General features: G+C 45.7%; 1 protein-coding gene across 1 annotated transcript in view; it reads right to left on the reverse strand.

Annotated features, from left to right (window-relative positions):
- The window catches only part of LOC137535387 (zinc finger protein 37-like), an 88051-nt gene that overhangs the window by 19168 nt on the left and 46300 nt on the right, over positions 1–22583 (reverse strand). The window lies entirely within an intron of this gene.

Below are 22583 nucleotides of genomic sequence, written 5' to 3' on the forward strand. Positions count from 1 at the left end.
ATACATCTTCTCTTGTCTCTGTGATGTGACTTAATTATTACTAGGAAGGTGAGATGCCGGCACTGGAGGGACATGGCTATATTCCATATACATCTTCTCTTGTTTCTGTGATGTGACTGAATTATTACTAGGAAGGTGAGATGCCGGCACTGGGGGGACATGGCTATATTCCATATACATCTTCTCCTGTCTCTGTGATGTGAATTATTACTAGGAAGGTGAGATGCCAGCACTGGGGGGACATGGCTATATTCCATATACATCTTCTCCTGTCTCTGTGATGTGAATTATTACTAGGAAGGTGAGATGCCAGCACTGGAGAGACATGGCTATATTCCACATACATCTTCTTTTGTCTCTGTGATGTGACTGAATTATTACTAGGAAGGTGAGATGCCGGCACTGGGGGGACATGGCTATATTCCATATACATCTTCTCTTGTATCTGTGATGTGACTGAATTATTACTGGGAAGGTGAGATGCCAGCACTGGAGGGACATGACTATATTCCATATACATCTTCTCTTGTCTCTGTGATGTGAATTATTACTAGGAAGGTGAGATGCCAGCACTGGAGGGACATGGCTATATTCCATATACATCTTCTCTTGTCTCTGTGATGTGACTGAATTATTACTAGGAAGGTGAGATGCCAGCACTGGAGGGATATGGCTATATTCCATATACATAATCTCTTGCATCTGTGATGTGAATTATTACTAGGAACATGAGATGCCGGCACTGGAGGGACATGGCTATATTCCATATACATCTTCTCTTGTCTCTGTGATGTGACTGAATTATTACTGGGAAGGTGAGATGCCAGCACTGGAGGGACATGGCTATATTCCATATACATCTCCTCTTGTCTCTGTGATGTGACTGAATTATTACTAGGAAGGTGAGATGCCAGCACTGGAGGGACATGGCTATATTCCATATACATCTCCTCTTGTCTCTGTGATGTGACTGAATTACTAGGAAGGTGAGATGCCTGCACTGGGGGGACATGGCTATATTCCATATACATCTTCTCTTGTCTCTGTGATGTGAATTATTACTAGGAAGGTGAGATGCCGGCACTGGAGGGACATGGCTATATTCCATATACACCTTCTCTTGTCTCTGTGATGTGACTGAATTATTACTAGGAAGGTGAGATGCCAGCACTGGAGGGACATGGCTATATTCCATATACATCTTCTCTTGTCTCTGTGATGTGACTTAATTATTACTAGGAAGGTGAGATGTAGGCACTGGAGGGATATGGCTATATTCCATATAACTCTTCTCTTGTCTCTGTGATGTGACTGAATTACTAGGAAGGTGAGATGCCTGCACTGGGGGGACACGGCTATATTCCATATACCTCTTCTCTTGTCTCTGTGATGTGACTAAATTATTACTAGGAAGGTGAGATGCCAGCGCTGGAGGGACATGGCTATATTCCATATACATCTTCTCTTGTCTCTGTGATGTAACTGAATTACTAGGAAGGTGAGATGCCGGCACTGGGGGGACATGGCTATATTCCATATACATCTTCTCTTGTCTCTGTGATGTGAATTATTACTAGGAAGGTGAGATGCCGGCACTGGGGGGACATGGCTATATTCCATATACATCTTCTCTTGTCTCTGTGATGTAACTGAATTACTAGGAAGGTGAGATGCCGGCACTGGGGGGACATGGCTATATTCCATATACATCTTCTCTTGTCTCTGTGATGTGAATTATTACTAGGAAGGTGAGATGCCAGCACTGGGGGGACATGGCTATATTCCATATACATCTCCTCTTGTCTCTGTGATGTGACTGAATTACTAGGAAGGTGAGATGCCTGCACTGGGGGGACATGGCTATATTCCATATACATCTTCTCTTGTCTCTGTGATGTGAATTATTACTAGGAAGGTGAGCTGTCAGCACTGGAGGGACATGGCTATATTCCATATACATCTTATCTTGTCTCTGTGATGTGAGTTATTACTAGGAAGGTGAGCTGTCAGCACTGGAGGGACATGGCTATATTCCATATACATCTTCTCTTGTCTCTGTGATGTGAATTATTACTAGGAAGGTGAGCTGTCAGCACTGGAGGGACATGGCTATATTCCATATACATCTTATCTTGTCTCTGTGATGTGAGTTATTACTAGGAAGGTGAGCTGTCAGCACTGGAGGGACATGGCTATATTCCATATACATCTTCTCTTGCATCTGTGATGTGAATTATTACTAGGAACATGAGATGCCAGCATTGGAGGGACAGGGATATATTCCATATACATCTTCTTTTGTCTCTGTGATGTGACTGAATTATTACTAGGAAGGTGAGATGCCGGCACTGGGGGGACATGGCTATATTCCATATACATCTTCTCTTGTATCTGTGATGTGACTGAATTATTACTGGGAAGGTGAGATGCCAGCACTGGAGGGACATGACTATATTCCATATACATCTTCTCTTGTCTCTGTGATGTGAATTATTACTAGGAAGGTGAGATGCCAGCACTGGAGGGACATGGCTATATTCCATATACATCTTCTCTTGTCTCTGTGATGTGACTGAATTATTACTAGGAAGGTGAGATGCCAGCACTGGAGGGATATGGCTATATTCCATATACATAATCTCTTGCATCTGTGATGTGAATTATTACTAGGAACATGAGATGCCGGCACTGGAGGGACATGGCTATATTCCATATACATCTTCTCTTGTCTCTGTGATGTGACTGAATTATTACTGGGAAGGTGAGATGCCAGCACTGGAGGGACATGGCTATATTCCATATACATCTCCTCTTGTCTCTGTGATGTGACTGAATTATTACTAGGAAGGTGAGATGCCAGCACTGGAGGGACATGGCTATATTCCATATACATCTCCTCTTGTCTCTGTGATGTGACTGAATTACTAGGAAGGTGAGATGCCTGCACTGGGGGGACATGGCTATATTCCATATACATCTTCTCTTGTCTCTGTGATGTGAATTATTACTAGGAAGGTGAGATGCCGGCACTGGAGGGACATGGCTATATTCCATATACACCTTCTCTTGTCTCTGTGATGTGACTGAATTATTACTAGGAAGGTGAGATGCCAGCACTGGAGGGACATGGCTATATTCCATATACATCTTCTCTTGTCTCTGTGATGTGACTTAATTATTACTAGGAAGGTGAGATGTAGGCACTGGAGGGATATGGCTATATTCCATATAACTCTTCTCTTGTCTCTGTGATGTGACTGAATTACTAGGAAGGTGAGATGCCTGCACTGGGGGGACACGGCTATATTCCATATACCTCTTCTCTTGTCTCTGTGATGTGACTAAATTATTACTAGGAAGGTGAGATGCCAGCGCTGGAGGGACATGGCTATAGTCCATATACATCTTCTCTTGTCTCTGTGATGTAACTGAATTACTAGGAAGGTGAGATGCCGGCACTGGGGGGACATGACTATATTCCATATACATCTTCTCTTGTCTCTGTGATGTGAATTATTACTAGGAAGGTGAGATGCCGGCACTGGGGGGACATGGCTATATTCCATATACATCTTCTCTTGTCTCTGTGATGTAACTGAATTACTAGGAAGGTGAGATGCCGGCACTGGGGGGACATGGCTATATTCCATATACATCTTCTCTTGTCTCTGTGATGTGAATTATTACTAGGAAGGTGAGATGCCAGCACTGGGGGGACATGGCTATATTCCATATACATCTCCTCTTGTCTCTGTGATGTGACTGAATTACTAGGAAGGTGAGATGCCTGCACTGGGGGGACATGGCTATATTCCATATACATCTTCTCTTGTCTCTGTGATGTGAATTATTACTAGGAAGGTGAGCTGTCAGCACTGGAGGGACATGGCTATATTCCATATACATCTTATCTTGTCTCTGTGATGTGAGTTATTACTAGGAAGGTGAGCTGTCAGCACTGGAGGGACATGGCTATATTCCATATACATCTTCTCTTGCATCTGTGATGTGAATTATTAATAGGAAGGTGAGATGCCGGCGCTGGAGGGACATGGCTATATTCCATATACATCTTCTCTTGTCTCTGTGATGTGAATTATTACTAGGAAGGTGAGATGCCGGCACTGGAGGGACAGGGCTATATTCCACATCCATCTTCTCTTGTCTCTGTGATGTGAATTATTACTAGGAAGGTGAGATGCCGGCACTGGAGGGACAGGGCTATATTCCATATACATCTTCTCTTGTCTCTGTGATGTGACTGAATTATTACTAGGAAGGTGAGATGCCAGCACTGGAGGGACGTGGCTATATTCCATATACATCTTCTCTTGTCTCTGTGATGTGAGTTATTACTAGGTAGGTGAGATGCCGGCACTGGAGGACATGGCTATATTCCATATACATCTTCTCTTGTCTCTGTGATGTGACTGAGTTATTACTAGGAAGGTGAGATGCCAGCACTGGAGGGACATGGCTATATTCCATATACATCTTCTCTTGTCTCTGTGATGTGAATTATTACTAGGAAGGTGAGATGCCGGCACTGGAGGGACAGGGCTATATTCCACATACATCTTCTTTTGTCTCTGTGATGTGACTGAATTATTACTAGGAAGGTGAGATGCCGACACTGGAGGGACATGGCTATATTCCATATACATCTTCTCTTGTCTCTGTGATGTGACTGAATTACTAGGAAGGTGAGATGCCAGCACTGGAGGGACATGGCTATATTCCATATACATCTTCTCTTGTCTCTGTGATGTGACTGAATTATTACTAGGAAGGTGAGATGCCAGCGCTGGAGGGACATGGCTATATTCCATATACACCTTCTCCTGTCTCTGTGATGTGACTGAATTATTACTAGGAAGGTGAGATGCCGGCACTGGAGGGACATGGCTATATTCCATATACATCTTCTCTTGTCTCTGTGATGTGAGTTATTACTAGGAAGGTGAGATGCCGGCACTGGGGGGACATGGCTATATTCCATATACATCTTCTCTTGTCTCTGTGATGTGAATTATTACTAGGAAGTAGAGATGGGCCGAATGGTTCGCCGGCGAACGGTTCCAGGCGAACTTTCCCGGAAGTTCGATTTGCCCCATAATGCTCTATGAGGGTCAACTTTGACCCTCTGCATCACAGTCAGCAGGCGCATTGTAGCCAATTAGGCTACACTAAGCCCTGGAGCCCCACCCCCCCTTATATAAGGCAGGCTCCGGCGGCCAGTAGCCTCACTCGTGTGCCTGCTAGAGACAGAATAGGGACAGCTGCTGCAGACTTGTTCTCCTAGGGACAGATAGTCAGGCTCTTGCCTTTTTAGCTTGCTTAGCTGAATCTTATTGCTATAATAGCGCCCCAGAAAAGCTCTTTTCAGAGCTAATCCTGCTCCTGTGATCAATTTTTTTTCTGTGTTTGAAACTGACACTTGTGTTGCTTAGACAGCATTGCTAATTCATAATGTGTGTGTACCACTGCCAGCAGCCCACCAGCATTGAGCAGCACATTCAGTGACTACCTGTGTGTGTGACAGGGAGCTGCACATTGTACTACCTACCCAGTACTGCATTTACCTACTACTAGTACCTGTTGTGTTTAGTTAACCCACCTCATCACTGCATACACCTACGTTTGTGTTGAGTGAACCCGTCTCGCTGCACATAACTACCTTTTGTGTTGAGTGAACTTGCGTCACTGCATATAACTACCTTTTAAGTTGAGTGAACTCACCTCACTGCATATCTACATTTTCTGTAGAGTGAACTCACCTCACTGCACATAGCTACATTTTGTGTTCAGTGAACTCACCTCACTACATATATAACTACCTTTGGGTTGAGTGAATTCACCTCACTGCATATAGCTACCTTTTGTGTTCAGTGAACTCACCTCACTGCATATATAACTACCTTTGGGTTGAGTGAACTCAGCTGACTGCATATAGCTACCTTTTGTGTTAAGTGAACTCACCTGACTGCATATATAACTACCTTTGGGTTGAGTGAACTCACCTCACTGTACATAGCTCTCTTTTGTGTTCAGTGAACTCACCTCACTGCATATATAACTACCTTTGGGTTGAGTGAATTCAGCTGACTGCATATAGCTACCTTTTGTGTTCAGTGAACTCACCTCACTGCATATATAACTACCTTTGGGTTGAGTGAACTCACCTCACTGCACATAGCTACCTTTGGGTTGAGTGAATTCACCCCACTGCACATAGCTACCTTTTATGTTCAGTGAACTCACCTCACTGCATATATAACTACCTTTGGGTTGAGTAAACTCAGCTGACTGCATATAGCTACCCTTTGTGTTCAGTGAACTCACCTCACTGCATATATAACTACCTTTGGGTTGAGTGAATTCACCTCACTGCATATAGCTACCTTTTGTGTTCAGTGAACTCACCTCACTGCATATATAACTACATTTGGGTTGAGTGAACTCACCTAACTGCACATAGCTACCTTTTGTGTTCAGTGAACTCACCTCACTGCATATATAACTACATTTGGGTTGAGTGAACTCACCTAACTGCACATAGCTACCTTTTGTGTTCAGTGAACTCACCTCACTGTATATATAACTACCTTTGGGTTGAGTGAATTCACCTCACTGCACATAGCTACCTTTGGGTTGAGTGAATTCACCTCACTGCACATAGCTACCTTTTGTGTTCAGTGAACTCACCTCACTGCATATATAACTACCTTTGGGTTGAGTGAATTCACCTCACTGCATATAGCTACATTTTGTGTTCAGTGAACTCACCTCACTGTATATATAACTACCTTTGGGTTGAGTGAACTCAGCTGACTGCATATAGCTACCTTTTGTGTTCAGTGAACTCACCTCACTGTATATATAACTACCATTGGGTTGAGTGAACTCACCTCACTGCATATACCTAGCTTCCCCCCGAGATGGACAAAATGGACAAACCATGTAGAGGAAGAGGTAGAGGCAGACCCAGAGGAAGGCCACCTGGAACTGGCAGGTCTGTGCGAGGTGGTGTTGCTGTGATTTTGTGTGGAACTGGCCCAAAGTACAGTGCTCAGAAGAAGGCACGTACCATCACTTCCCAAAATTGTGAGGACATGCTTGAGTATTTAACACAGAACACCTCATCTCCCACAGCCACCAGCGCTACAACAAGCGCCACATCCGCTGCATTTGACACTTCGCAGGAGTTATTTGGTAGTGGTAAAATCACTGATTCACAGCCACTACTGCAACAACAAGAAGAAGGCGCAGGTACACCACCTCATACGTCTGAGTTAGGTGGCGATAGTATGGACATAATGTGTGAGGAAGGGCATGATGAACCACCTGAAGTTGGTGCAGTTAAGGAGGTGTCTGAGGAAAGCAAAGCTGGGCAGGAGGATTATGATGACGATTATACGGATGTCACGTATGTTCCCAATAGAGGAGATGACCAGGGGGACAGTTCAGAGGGGGAGCCAGAGAGGAGTAGGAGGAGACGACTCCATGATAGAAGCAGAGGGAGCTCGTCCTCAGAAACAGCTGGGGGCAGTGTCCGGCGCCATGTATCGCCAGCTATGGCCAGCCAGCCAACATGCCCTTCAAGGTCAGCTGTTGATGCCACCGTAGTGCCATCAACCCATGGGGGATCTGCGGTTTGGAAATATTTTACGGTGTGTGCCTCAGATAGGAGCAAAGCCATCTGTTCTCTCTGCCTCCAAAAATTGAGCCGTGGAAAGGCCAACACTCACGTAGGGACAAGTGCCTTACGAAGGCACCTGGAGAAAAGGCACAAACAGCTATGGAAAGAACACCTGAGGAAAAGCAGCACCCCTCAAAAGACAAGTCACCCTCCTTCTCCTCTTCCTCCTTCAGGTGCATCGTCTTCATCCGCTTTCTCCCTTGAACCTTCACAGTCACCCTCCTTCACACCGCCTCTGCCCTTGAGCGGTTCCTGCTCCTCTGCCCACAGCAGCCAGGTGTCCGTGAAGGAAGTCTTTGAGCGGAAGAAGCCAATTTATGCTAGTCACCCTCTTGCCCAGCGTCTGACAGCTGGTGTGGCGGAACTAGTAGCTCGCCAGCTATTACCATACAAGCTGGTGGAGTCAGAGGCTTTCCGTAAATTTGTGGCCATTGGGACACCGCAGTGGAAGATACCAGGCCGCAATTATTTTTCATGAAAGGCCATACCCAAACTGTACCGTGCAGTTCAGAGGCAAGTGGTGTCATCTATTGCAAAGAGCGTTGGGTCAAGGGTCCACCTGACCACGGATGCCTGGTCTGCCAAGCACGGGCAGGGCCGCTACATTACGTACACAGCCCATTGGGTCAACCTGGTGACCGATGGCAGCAAGCAGGGAGTACGTGGCTGCACAGCGCACCGACTTGTCACACCTCCACGGCTTGCAGGCAGGCTTCCTGCCACCTCCTCTCCTTCTCCTCCAGCTACATCCTCTTCGCTGTCAACCTCCTCCTTCTCAGCTGAGTGTCAGTTGAACTCTAGCGGTGCTGCCATCTCCTCTTCCTCTCCAGCTAAACAGCCCCATCTCCCCAGAGCCTACGCTGCATGCCAGGTACGACGGTGTCACGCAATTTTAGACATGTCTTGCCTCAAAGCGGAGAGTCACACTGGAGCAGCTCTCCTGGCTGCTCTTAACAAAGAGGTGGAGCAATGGCTGACCCCGCACCAGCTGGAGATCGGCAACGTGGTGTGTGACAACGGCAGCAATCTCCTTTCCGCTTTGAATTTGGGAAAGCTGACACATGTACCCTGCATGGCACATGTGCTGAATCTGGTCGTGCAAAGATTTGTCTCAAAGTACCCAGGCTTAGAGGATGTCCTGAAGCAGACCAGGAAGTTGTGTGGGCATTTCAGGCGGTCTTATACGGCCATGGCACGCTTTGCGGACATTCAGCGGGAAAACAACTTGCCGGTGAGACGCTTGATATGCGATAGCCCGACTCGCTGGAATTCCACCCTGCTCATGTTCTCTCGCCTGCTAGACCAGGAGAAAGCCGTCACCCAGTACCTGTACAACTACAGTAGAAGGACACAATCTGGGAAGATGGGGATGTTGTGGCCCAACAGCTGGACACTGATGCGAAATGCATGCAGGACCATGCGGCCGTTTGAGGAGGTGACCAACCTGGTGAGTCGCGCTGAAGGCACCATCAGCGACTTGATCCCCTACGTTTACTTCCTGGAGCGTGCCGTGTGTAGAGTGGTGGATGAAGCTGTGGAGGAGCGGGAACAGGAACAGCTACGGCTGGAGCAGTCGTGGGACCAATTTTCAGCCGAACCACAGGTTTCCTCAACACCTGCGGCACCACAGAGGGGGGAGGAGGAGGAAGAAGAGGAGTCGTGTGGGGAAGGAGAGGAGTCAGACTCGGATGATTATGAGGAAGGTGTTTCTGTGGAGGAGGAAGAGGCGGCAGCGGCAGAAGAACAACCGCAGCAGCCGTCACAGGGGGCTTCTGCTGCTCCACGTTCCCGTGGTATTGTCCGTGGCTGGGAGGAGGAAGGAGTTGCGTGACGTCACTGTGGAAGAGCAAGAGGAGATGGAGAGTACGTCTGGATCCGACTTTGTGCAGATGGCCTCTTTCATGTTGTCCAGCCTGTTGAGGGACCCCCGTATCAAAAAACTCAAGGGGAATGACCTGTACTGGGTGGCCACGCTACTAGACCCTCGGTACAGGCACAAAGTGGCAGACCTGTTACCAACTCAACACAAGGCGGAAAGGATGCAGCACTTGCAGAACAAGCTGTCAATGATGCTTTACAATGCATTTAAGGGTGATGTGACAGTACAACGCAATAAAGGTACCACTGGCAGTATTCCTCCTCCTCCTCACCAGTCCACGCAGGCAAGGACAGGACGCTCCAGCGATCTCAGGGTGATGTCGGACATGCGGACATTCTTTAGCCCAACGCCTCGCAGTAGCCCTTCGGGATCCACCCTCCACCAACGCCTGGACCTGCCGGTAGCCGACTACCTGGCCTTAAGTGTGGATGTACACACTGCGACTGCAAGCAGCGAGGATGAACCCTTGCTCTACTGGTTGCGCATGCTTGACCTGTGGCCAGAGCTGTCCCAATTTGCCATACAACTTCTCTCTTGCCCTGCCACAAGCGTCCTGTCAGAAAGGACCTTCAGTGCAGCTGGAGGCATTGTCACTGAGAAGAGAAGTCGCCTAAGTCACGACAGTGACGACACGACAGATGATGCTTTACAATGCGTTTAAGGGTGATGTGGCTGCACAACGCAATCAAGGTACCACTGGCAGTAACCCTCCTCCTCCCAAGTCCACGCAGGCAAGGACAGGACGCTCCAGCGATCTCAGGGTGATGTCGGACATGCGGACGTTCTTTAGTCCAACTCCTCGCCATAGTCCTTCCAGATCCACCCTCCACCAACGCCTGGACCGGCAGGTAGCCGACTACCTGGCCTTGAGTGTGGATGTAAACACTGCGAAAAGCGACGATGAACCCTTGAACTACTGGTTGCGCAGGCTTGACCTGTGGCCAGAGCTGTCCCAATTTGCCATCCAACTTCTCTCTTGCCCTGCCGCAAGCGTCCTGTCAGAAAGGACCTTCAGTGCAGCTGGAGGCATAGTTACTGAGAAGAGAAGTCGCCTAAGTCATGACAGTGTTCAGTACCTGACCTTTATCAAAATGAACGAGGCATGGATCCCTGAGGGCTATTGCACAACCGAAGACTAAGTCAGTCCCCACACACAGCATCTCTGCCTGCAGGCCGCTTGACTGCCTTCTCCGCCACCACCACCAGGGTCCAGGACTCTAGGCGGATTCCAGAATTTTTAAGGCCGCTGCTAGCAGCTATACTAATTTTTCTTGGGCGTGCACATGCCTGCCTAATTTTTCTGGCTGAACTGCAGGCGGCTGCAACAAAAAAAAAGGCATGTACATGTGCCCATCCCCCTTCATGATCATTACCTTGCCGCGGTGAAGGGGCTTGCGTATCACAATGAAGCAATGACCGCCGGCTATATGAGTGTCTCGGGTGGGGGTGGCACACCAAAGATAATAAGGTCGTTGTTTCATTGTGGTCAGACCAAATTTGATCAGCTGGACAGTCACTGTTCTGTCATTCAGCTACATCAGCCGGGCGAGCATATGGGCTGAAAAGCCACCATCACCTGCACTCTCGTCATGGTGTGCACCAGTCCAGCACGGCCGTCACTACACAAACGGCTGTTTGCAGTCACTGCATACCTTTCACTGCATCTGTGACTGCACATTATACCTGGCAGTCAGTGCATAACTTGCATTTGAGTGGATACAGTTTTAAACAATTGAAAAATACAACCATCTAAAGTTTCAAACAATTTAAAAATACAACCATCTACATTTTCAAACAATTTAAAAAAATGCCACAAAAAACTTGCCCTCCGTAAAACATTCTTGGCAAATGCTTTCGACTTGGTTTGTCTTCCGCTGGGTCAAGGGTCCATCTGACCACAGATGCCTGGTCTGCAAAGCACGGTCAGGGCAGCTACAGCATGGGTCTCAGCAGGCTCCCACTTCGGTCCGGAATCCAACCTTCATTCCCCGCGGTGACAATGTCAGACTTGCCCTCCATAACGGATTCTCGCCGGAGACCAACCTGGTGAATCGCAGTGAAGGCACCATCAGACTTGCCCTCCATAACGGATTCCCGTTAAAGGATTTAAAGTTGATTCATTACAATTAGGGCCTCAAAAGGTCCTCTTGAGTCCTGTATTGTTATTTTTGGTCACTACCTCGGGGCGGGCATGCATGCCTGCCTGCTGCCCTCCTTGCCTGGATGTGTGGTGGTAGCTGTTGATCAGGCTCCAACTCCGGGACGCAATAAAACCATCTACACTTTCAAACAGTTTAAAAATACAACCATCTAAAGTTTTAAACAATTTAAAAATACAACCATCTACATTTTCAAACAATTTAAAAAAAAATGCCAAAAAAACTTGCCCTCCGTAAAACATTCTTGGCAAATGCTTTCGACTTGGTTTGTCTTCCGCTGGGTCAAGGGTCCATCTGACCACAGATGCCTGGACTGCAAAGCACGGTCAGGGCAGCTACAGCATGGGTCTCAGCACGCTCCCACTTCGGGCCGGAATCCAACCTTCATTCCCCGCGGTGACAATGGCAGACTTGCCCTCCATAACGGATTCCCGTTAAAGGATTTAAAGTTGATTCATTACAATTAGGGCCTCAAAGTCCTGTATTGCATGCCTGCCTGCTGCCCTCCTTGGATGTGCAGTGGTAGCCGTTGCTCAGGCTCCACACCGGATTCCATCCCTCATTCCCCGGCCATTACCCGGGGTCACAAATGGCAGACTTGCCCGCCTCCATAGGATTCTCGTGAAAGGAGTGTGGTGTCATCTTTGCCTGCCATAACTGGTTCTCGTTAAAGGATTTAAAGTACATTCATTTCAAATACACAGCAGGGCCTCGAAAGTCCTCCTCCTGTATTGTTATTTTTGGTCACTACCTCGGGGCGGGCGGGCGTGCATGCCTGCCTGCTGCCCTCCTTGGATGTGTAGTGGTAGCCATTGCTCAGGCTCCACACCGGATTCCATCCCTCATTCCCCGACCATTACCCGGGGTCACAATGTCAGACTTGCCCGACTCCATAGGATTCTCATTGTAGCGGTACTGAACAAGTACACAGCAAGTAGAAAATGTAATTTAAAAGCAAAACGTAAGCTTTTTAACAATGCCATGGAAAGTTGAGAAGGAAGTCACACATTATCTGACATCACTGAGTGAGGAAGAGCAATCTCGCCATGTTGCGCAGTAGTCCAGCACGGCCGTCACAACACACAACAAACAGCTATTTGCGGTGCGTTACACAGTGAGTTTGGTGTGTCAGTGTGAAGCAGTACTCTAATTACACTCCCGGATTGATGTATACACATGCAAGATGTTTTAAAGAGACTCCGTAACAAAAATTGCAACCTGTTTTTTATCATCCTACAAGTTCAAAAAGCTGTTCTAATGTGTTCTGGCTAACTGCAACAATTTCTACTATGACAGTCTCTGTAATAAATCAATGTATCTTTCCCCTGTCAGACTTGTCGGCCTGTGTCTGGGAGGCTGCCAAGATCTTCAGTGTTGTGGTTCTGCTATGAACTCCTCCTTTCTGGCCCCTCTCTGCACACTGCCTGTGTGTTATTTAGGATTAGAGCAGCTTCTCTCATCCCTCTTATCTTTTACAAGCTGGATAAATTGTCCTCTGAGCTGGCTGGGCTTTCACATACTGAAGAATTACAGACAAGGGCAAAGCTGTTTGCAGGAAGAGCAGCCTGAAACTTCAGTGCACTAGAACAGGGGGAAAGTAACACACAAATGATCTCTTGAGATTCAAAAGGAAGGCTGTATACAGCCTGATTGTGTATGGATGTATTTTCTATGTGTAGACATACTGTACATCAACCTACTTCCTGTTTTGGTGGCCATTTTGTTTGTTTATAAACAAACTTTTTAAAACTGTTTTTAACCACTTTTAATGCGGCGAGGAGCGGCAAAATTGTGACAGAGGGTAATAGGAGATGTCCCCTAACACACTGGTATGTTTACTTTTGTGCGATTTTAACAATACAGATTCTCTTTAAAGCACGTTAGGCCTGCAATTTAGCATTCAATGTGATTTCTGCCCTTAAAACGCTGCTTTGCGTCACATCCAGATTTTTCCCCGGGACTTTTGGCATGTATCCCACTCCGCCATGCCCCCCTCCAGGTGTTAGACCCCTTGAAACATCTTTTCCATCACTTTTGTGGCCAGCATAATTTTTTCTATTTTTCAAAGTTCGCCTCCCCATTAAAGTCTATTGCGGTTCGCAAACTTTTCCGCGAACCGAACCTTCCGCGGAAGTTCGCGAACCCGGTTCGTGAACCTAAAATTGGAGGTTCGGCCCATCTCTACTAGGAAGGTGAGATGCCAGCACTGGAGGAACATGGCTATATTCCATATACATCTTCTCTTGTCTCTGTGATGTGACTGAATTATTACTAGGAAGGATAGATGTCAGCACTGGAGGGACAAGGCTATATTCCATATACATCTTTTCTTGTCTCTGTGATGTGACTGAATTATTACTAGGAAGGTGAGATGCCGGCACTGGAGGGACATGGCTATATTCCATATACATCTTCTCTTGTCTCTGTGATGTGAATTATTACTAGGAAGGTGAGATGCCGGCACTGGAGGGACATGGCTATATTCCATATACATCTTCTCTTGTCTCTGTGATGTGAATTATTACTAGGAAGGTGAGATGCCGGCACTGGAGGGACATGGCTATATTCCATATACATCTTCTCTTGTCTCTGTGATGTGAGTTATTACTATGAAGGGGAGATGCCAGCACTGGAGGGACATGGCTATATTCCATATACCTCTTCTCTTGTCTCTGTGATGTGACTGAATTATTACTGGGAAGGTGAGTTGCCAGCACTGGAGGGACAAGGCTATATTCCATATACATCTTCTCTTGTCTCTGTGATATGAATTATTACTAGGAAGGTGAGATGCCAGCACTGGAGGGACATGGCTATATTCCATATACATCTTCTCTTGTCCCTGTGATGTGACTGAATTATTACTAAGAAGGTGAGATACCGGCACTGGGGGGACATGGCTATATTCCATATACATCTTCTCTTGTCTCTGTGATGTGAATTATTACTAGGAAGGTGAGAAGCCGGCACTGGAGGGACATGGCTATATTCCATATACATCTTCTCTTGTCTCTGTGATGTGACTGAATTATTACTAGGAAGGTGAGATGCCAGCACTGGAGGGACATGGCTATATTCCATATACATCTTCTCTTGTCTCTGTGATGTTACTGAATTATTACTAGGAAGGTGAGATGCCGGCACTGGGGGGACATGGCTATATTCCATATACATCTTCTCTTGTCTCTGTGATGTGACTGAATTATTACTAGGAAGGTGAGATGCCAGCACTGGAGGGACATGGCTATATTCCATATACATCTTCTCTTGTCTCTGTGATGTGACTGAATTATTACTAGGAAGGTGAGATGCCGGCACTGGAGGGACATGGCTATATTCCATATACATCTTCTCTTGTCTCTGTGATGTGAATTATTACTAGGAAGGTGAGATGACGGCACTGGAGGGACATGGCTATATTCCATATACATCTCCTCTTGTCTCTGTGATGTGACTGAATTATTACTAGGAAGGTGAGATGCCACCACTGGAGGGACATGGCTATATTCCATATACATCTTCTCTTGTCTCTGTGATGTGACTGAATTATTACTAGGAAGGTGAGATGCCGGCACTGGAGGGATATGGCTATATTCCATATACATCTTCTCTTGTCTCTGTGATGTGACTGAATTATTACTAGGAAGGTGAGATGCCGGCACTGGAGGGACATGGCTATATTCCATATACATCTCCTCTTGTCTCTGTGATGTGACTGAATTATTACTAGGAAGGTGAGATGCCGGCACTGGAGGGACATGGCTATATTCCATATACATCTCCTCTTGTCTCTGTGATGTGACTGAATTATTACTAGGAAGGTGAGATGCCGGCACTGGAGGGACATGGCTATATTCCATATACATCTTCTCTTGTCTCTGTGATGTGAGTTATTACTAGGAAGGTGAGATGCCAGCACTGGAGGGACATGGCTATATTCCATATACATCTTCTCTCGTCTCTGTGATGTGACTGAATTATTACTAGGAAGGTGAGATGCCACACATAGGGCTCTATTCATAAAACTTTCCCGCAAGTTTTCCGCTCAAAACAGCGGATTTTCCCGTCCATTTAGCAAAGTGGGCATTCAAAAAAGCTGTTCCCGCATGAAAATCTACAATCCCCCAGCAGAGCGAGAAATTTCCGCCTTCTCCAGTGTTTTTCTAGATGTATCTAGAAAAAAGTAACAAAATGGCCATTCATAAAGATTAGAGGAAGCGGTATGTGGACGGGAAATACCGCTTCCTCTGATTTTGCGGATTACATACAAGTGAATGGGACAGACCTCCCAGAGAGAGCAGTGCACGGAGGGACTCTGCCGGCTGAAGTGTTTCCGCATGCCTTCCGACAGCTTACCGCCAGCTTTCAGCGGGAGATCTCCGCTCTTGCATCGCAGCTTTCAAGATTTCTTTGAATGACCACCCAAAAGTGTAAAATACCGCTGCGGTATTTTCCCTCCAGGAGTTTTCTCGCAACAACTTTTTTATGAATAGAGCCCATAATCTATGGCACATGTAGGGGGGCCAATAGAAAACTGCGAACAAGTCACAGCAGTGTTATTAAAGTCTCTTGTATGGCAATTACTACAAGGGGGATGATCAGGATAGTGACAGGTGTACTATGACCTCCTCTGTAACAAAGTATGTCCACCCCGACCTCTGCTCTGCTCAATATATAACAATCACACAATTACCTGTTCCAGCCGTGCAACTTCTCCAGCTACTGTTACAACATTTCCTGTGCTTGACTTCCTTTCTTTCTATCTGTGCGTTTCACCTGGGACTCGGAGAGGCGAGGTCGCCATCTTGTGGTAAGTAGGCTAACTGCAGGCTCAGTTTGTGGACTCACCTACACTCAGCCATCTGATACTATAAATATTACAATTTTCTTTGTCACTAAAGAACATTTTCATCTACAGTTGCAATCCAAACTATAATGAATAATAATAATAACAACATTAATAGTATTAATAATAATACATCGATTTTTAGAATGTTGTGTTAGTGCTAGTTTGCCTTGTGACAACATGAACTGTGTAAAACTTCTGACACTAACTAGCAGAGAAATGTCACACAGCATGAATTGTCAGCACGCTGCATCATTACACCATAATAACAGAGCTCTGTGTAATGCACTGCTGAGTAATAACAGATTAGTACACTTCCATGTATTGTGCATGAGAGACATATAGATGGCAGCTTGATGAGGATGACATGAATGCCACCCAAACATGTGACACTAACAGCGGAAACATTCCACCAATGCAGCAGCACCTGAGATTGTGGCGGTTGTGTTGGCAGCCAGTGTCTGGGGGAACTGAAGCAGCATGAATTGGCATCTGTCTGGTATCAGTCTGTGACATCAGTGGAGGGAGGCTGGTAGCTGTTAGTGACCCACCTCTTATTCATTTTAGAAAATGAGATTGATATTATCTGCAGACAGTGGTGATTTAGTTGTCAGTGACCACACCCCCAGCAGCACTGAAGGGTCTACAGACAGATCACTGGATGTTGGGCAAGAAGGAACTAGAATGGCATTCTGTGCTAATTGTGAGCAGATGTCAAGCCCATTTGCCCAAAGCACCACTGCCCAGACGTGCCTCATCACCACCAACAACACCAATGTACCCTAGATTGTGTGTCATTAGACTAGTTATTGTAAATGGATATAACCCAGTGATTTAGATCATCATATTAGATTTATACAGACATTCGTAATATCCATTTACATTGGCCAGTGGTGGGAGATGTGTGGCCTTGTGCTGGTAGAGCTGGTAGTAGAGGAGGAGGTGGTGGGTGCGGCCAGGTGCTGGTAGAGCTGGTAGTAGAGGAGGAGGTGGGTGTGGCCTGGTGCTGGTAGTAGAGGAGAAGGTGATAAGTGTGGCCTGGTGCTGGTAGTAATGGAGGAGGTGGTGGGTGTGGCTTGATGCTGGTACAGCGGGTAGTAGAGGTGGTGGGTGTGGCCTGGGTCTGGTAGTAGAGGAGGAGGTGGTCGGTGTGGCATGGTGCTGGTAGTAGAGGAGGAAGTGGTGGGTGTGGCCTGGTTCTGGTAGTAGAGGAGGTGGTGGTCGGTGTGGCATGGTGCTGGTAGTAGAGGAGGAAGTGGTGGGTGTGGCCTGGTTCTGGTAGTAGAGGAGGAGGTGGTCGTGTGGCATGGTGCTGGTAGTAGAGGAGGAGGTGGTGGGTGTGGCCGGGTGATGGTAAAGCTGAGAGTAGAGAAGGAGGTGGTGGGTGTGGCCTGGTGCTGATAGTAGAGGAGGAGGAGGTGGGTGTGGCCTGGTGTTGATAGAGCTGGTAGTAGAGGAGGAGGTCACAGAGTACTCTGGTCAGGTGAGGCTGTTTCACATCTAAAGTACTTTACTGCATTTTCCTGATACAAAAACACAAAAAAGATCAGTGCTGAACTCAACTACATGAACCAGTATGTAACCCCTAACAAGGGGGAGCCACCTGTGACAGGATACAGAACAATGTTACAATGTGACAATGTTACAAAACAAAAAAGATGTTATCACCAGCATCTACTTAGCAAAAATTTCTTGACAAATGCACAGACATAAAACCCCCTCATCCCCCCATAAAAAGTCCTCCTCCGATCACTCGTTCCCCGCTGCCGGTCCCGGGATAATTACACATGTAACGTGGCTGCGTCTCTGGTAGCTTACTGTGTGTCCACAGTGCAAGGAAACCTCGTACTGTGACTGAGCAGACGTGAGCAGGAGCGCGCTCTACTCATCTTCTTAGACGAATAATTGACCGGTGCCGGCGGCAGGGAACGGAGGAGGACAGCGCGGGACCTTACAGCTACAGGGGACTGATAGAAGCCCCAGGTAAGTGTCGGTTTTTGTTTATTGCAGCACTCCACAGAACCCCTTTAAGAGGACAATAATTGCATGATCAACACCATCCACCTGTACAAAGCATTTCATTCACAGAGTCAAGTGGGGAGGTAAGAGATAACATTATTATTATTGATAGTTAGACTAGAAACAGGTGTGTGATTTGTCAGGGTAGACATTGGTGTGTAGTTCCCTGATTGATTGCATATAATTATGTTCGTATGTCATTTCCTGGGGGTGGGTATGTATTACCTGCTTGGACTGTGGGTGGTACACCTGAGGAAGGGCTCCGGCCAAAACATGTAGTGTGTGTGTGTCCACTTGTTCCAATACAGCTTGTTGCTGCATACAGCCTTTTGAGTGCCGTGTCCTTTTGTTCATTTTGCCTATCGTATAACAGGAGTGGTGTACCCATTGGATGCTGGTCACCAGCTGGCCGGAGTGTTACCAGTTTTTCACCCAATGTTGGGAGCACCTTACTTTATTGGTTCAGATCAGATCATACAGAGGATGTTGAGCAGTGTGCGCTGTATACCTACACAAGGGCAGCACCCCATTCCCCTGCGGTGTCACTGATCACAGTGTGGCCATGCTGAAGGGTATCCCTGCTCCCTGCTTCTGTGACTGCAGCATCTGCAGCTGGAGGGCAGCCTGGATCATATCAGATCATACAGGAGATGTTGAGCTCCTCTGTACTCTATACCTACACAAGGGCAGCACCCCATCCCCCTGCGGTGTCGCCCATCAGTGTGGCCATACTGAAGGGTATCCCTGCTTCCTGCTGCTTCCGGCTCCTGTGACTCAGCTCTGCAGTCCGGGGAGTGTGAAGGTCGGCAATGGCATCTGGTATTTTGTGGCAGGATCTTGTGGAGGGGATGGAAGTCAGGAGAGGAGTCACCTGCCAGGTAAGTACATTATTTTTATTTTCAGGTGCTGCCACTGACACCAGGGATATTAGGGGGCACTAACTGAGGGGAAACAGAAATAACAACTCTAACTCTGCCTTTCATGTTTTGTGCCGGTAATTGCTGGCTAATGTGCTCTTATAGGGGAGAAATGTTGCCTTCTTATGTATGCTTCTCTTTTTTGGGGGGGAGGGGGGGGGGCAACTGCTGCCTAATGTGTTATTTCTGGGAACCACTGCTACATTATGTGTATTTTTTATAGGAGGGAGGGGATGCTTCCAAATTATAACTCTGTTGGTGTTGCCACATGTATGTTGTCATGATGTATATTGCAGACTATCTTCTGTTAAATCAATACATTTAGTTTTACTTTCCCCACAGAGATACTATTTCAATATATTAAAAGGAATATACAAAATAGAAATCATATATAATAGAAAATGAATTGTCTCCCTTTCCTATCCCCTCTTCAGCTTTTTCTCTGGCACATGTAGTAGATCAATAAAATAGAATACATTCATACTGTACAATTAATACAATATAATGCATGCATACAGTTTGCAAAAAGAATACAATTGTTGACCATTTTTTCTGCACCTTAAAGAGACTCCGTAACAAAAATTGCATCCTGTTTTTTATCATCCTACAAGTTCCAAAAGCTATTCTAATGTGTTCTGGCTTACTGCAGCACTTTCTACTATCACAGTCTCTGTAATAAATCAACTTATCTCTCTCTTGTCAGACTTGTCAGCCTGTGTCTGGAAGGCTGCCAAGTTCTTCAGTGTTGTGGTTCTGCTATGAACTCCCCCTTCCAGGCCTTTCTCTGACTACTGCTTGTGTGTTATTTAGATTAGAGCAGCTTCTCTCTTCTCTCTTATCTTTTACAAGCTGGATAAATCGTCCTCTGAGCTGGCTGGGCTTTCACATAGTGAGGAATTACAAACAAGGGCAAAGCTGTTTGCAGGAAGAAAAGAGCAGCCTGAAACTTCAGTGCATGAGAAATGCAGGGGGAAAGAAACACACAAATGATCTCTTGAGATTCAAAAGGAAGGCTGTATACAGCCTGCTTGTGTATGGATGTATTTTCTATGTGTGGACATACTGTACATCAACTTACTTCCTGTTTTGGTGGCCATTTTGTTTGTTTATAAACAAACTTTTTAAAACTGTTTTTAACCACTTTTAATGCGGCGGGGAGCGGCAAAATTGTGACAGAGGGGAATAGGAGATGTCCCCTAACGCACTGGTATGTTTACTTTTGTGTGATTTTAACAATACAGATTCTCTTTAAACCGCATTGAAAAACATATACCAATGCATTATTTGTGTGAACCACAATTCAAAATGCAATTCAAATAAGTGTGACCGCTGCCTGACCTAACACAAAAGTCTGACAAGCTGTGATTAATGCCCAAAACATTTTCCACACTCAGCACACATACAGTGGATGGTGTTTCACCAGTATGAGATCTCTTATAAATGACAAGGCTTCCTTTATCTCCCTAAAAAATTTCCACACTCAGCACATGACTATAGCTTCTCATCAGTGTGAGATTTCCTATGACAGACAAGGGTTGATTTCTGCCCAAAACATTTCCCACACTCAGCACATAAATAGGGCTTCTCACCAGTATGTGTTCTCTCATGCCTGACCAGGTCTGCTCTAATCCAAAAACATTTCCCACACTCAGAACATGAATAGTGCTTCTCACCAGTATGAGATTTCTGATGACTGACAAGATGAGATTTGCTACCACAACATTTCCCACACTCATTACATAAAAATGGCTTCTCACCAGTATGTGTTATCTTATGAGCATTAAGGCTTGATTTAAAACCAAAACATTTCCCACACTCAGCACATGAATAGGGCTTCTCACCAGTATGAGATCTCTGATGACTGACAAGATGAGGTTTACTACGAAAACATTTCCCACACTCATTACATAAAAATGGCTTCTCACCAGTATGTGTTATCTTATGAGCATTAAGGCTTGATTTAACCATTTACCGCCATCCTAACGTATTAAAACGTCATGCTTACCGCTATTAACAGCAACATGACGTTTTAATACGTCGCGCATTCCCGCCGCTGCTACCGCCGTGTGTCCGCCGCTACCGCCGCCATTACCGTCGGGATCCCGTGCTGGGCGATTGGGGAAGAGGACTGAACAGTCCTCTACCCAATCGCAGTGCCTGGAGTGAATGGACGTGACCGCGAACAGCGGCTACGTCCATTCACATAAACAGGAAATGTAACAGTTTAATAAAGTGTGTAAAAAAAAAAAAAAAAAAAAAAGTGAACACGTCCTATGAGTGTTCACCAGCGCCATCTTGTGGCCAAAAAGTATATTACACTTACAAAATACATACATTTTCAAGTATATACACATCATTAATAAAATTACACTTCCAACCCTCCCCCCCAAAAAAAACACTTGTAAAAAAAAAAATCAGCTTAAAAAAAATAAATAAATAGTTACCTTAGGGACTCAGCTTTTTTTATTCTATATTTTATGGGGGAAAATTAATTTTAATTTATTACATAGGGGCTTGTAATTATGGCCAGAACAAACAGAAAAATAACCACTTATATTTCAAAATAATATACTGTCGCCATACATTGTGGTAGGGACATAATCTAAACGGTTTAATTATCGGGACCACTGGGCAAATAAAACGTGTTTGTTTTATCCACAGGAGAATGTTTAATTTTAAAACTATAAAGGCTGAACACTGAGAAATAATGATTTTTTTTCTTTTTTTTTCTGTTTTTCTCATTAAAATGCATTTAGAATAAAAAAATTCTTAGCAAAATGTACTATCCACAGAAAGCCTAATTGGTGGCGAAAAAAACGAGGTATAGATCATTTTCTTGTGATAAGTAGTAATAAAGTTATTAGGGAATAAAAGGGAGGAGCGCTGACAACTGAAAATTGCTCTGGTCCGTTAGGATAAAAACCCTTGGGGGTGAACTGGTTAAAACCAAAACATTTCCCACACTCAGAACATGAATAGGGTTTCTCACCAGTGTGAGTACTCACATGTCTGAAAAGACTTGATTGCCAACCAAAACATTTCCCACACACAACACATGTATAGG

This window comes from Hyperolius riggenbachi, chromosome 10 (genome assembly GCF_040937935.1).
Source record: "Hyperolius riggenbachi isolate aHypRig1 chromosome 10, aHypRig1.pri, whole genome shotgun sequence".
NCBI lineage: Eukaryota > Metazoa > Chordata > Amphibia > Anura > Hyperoliidae > Hyperolius > Hyperolius riggenbachi.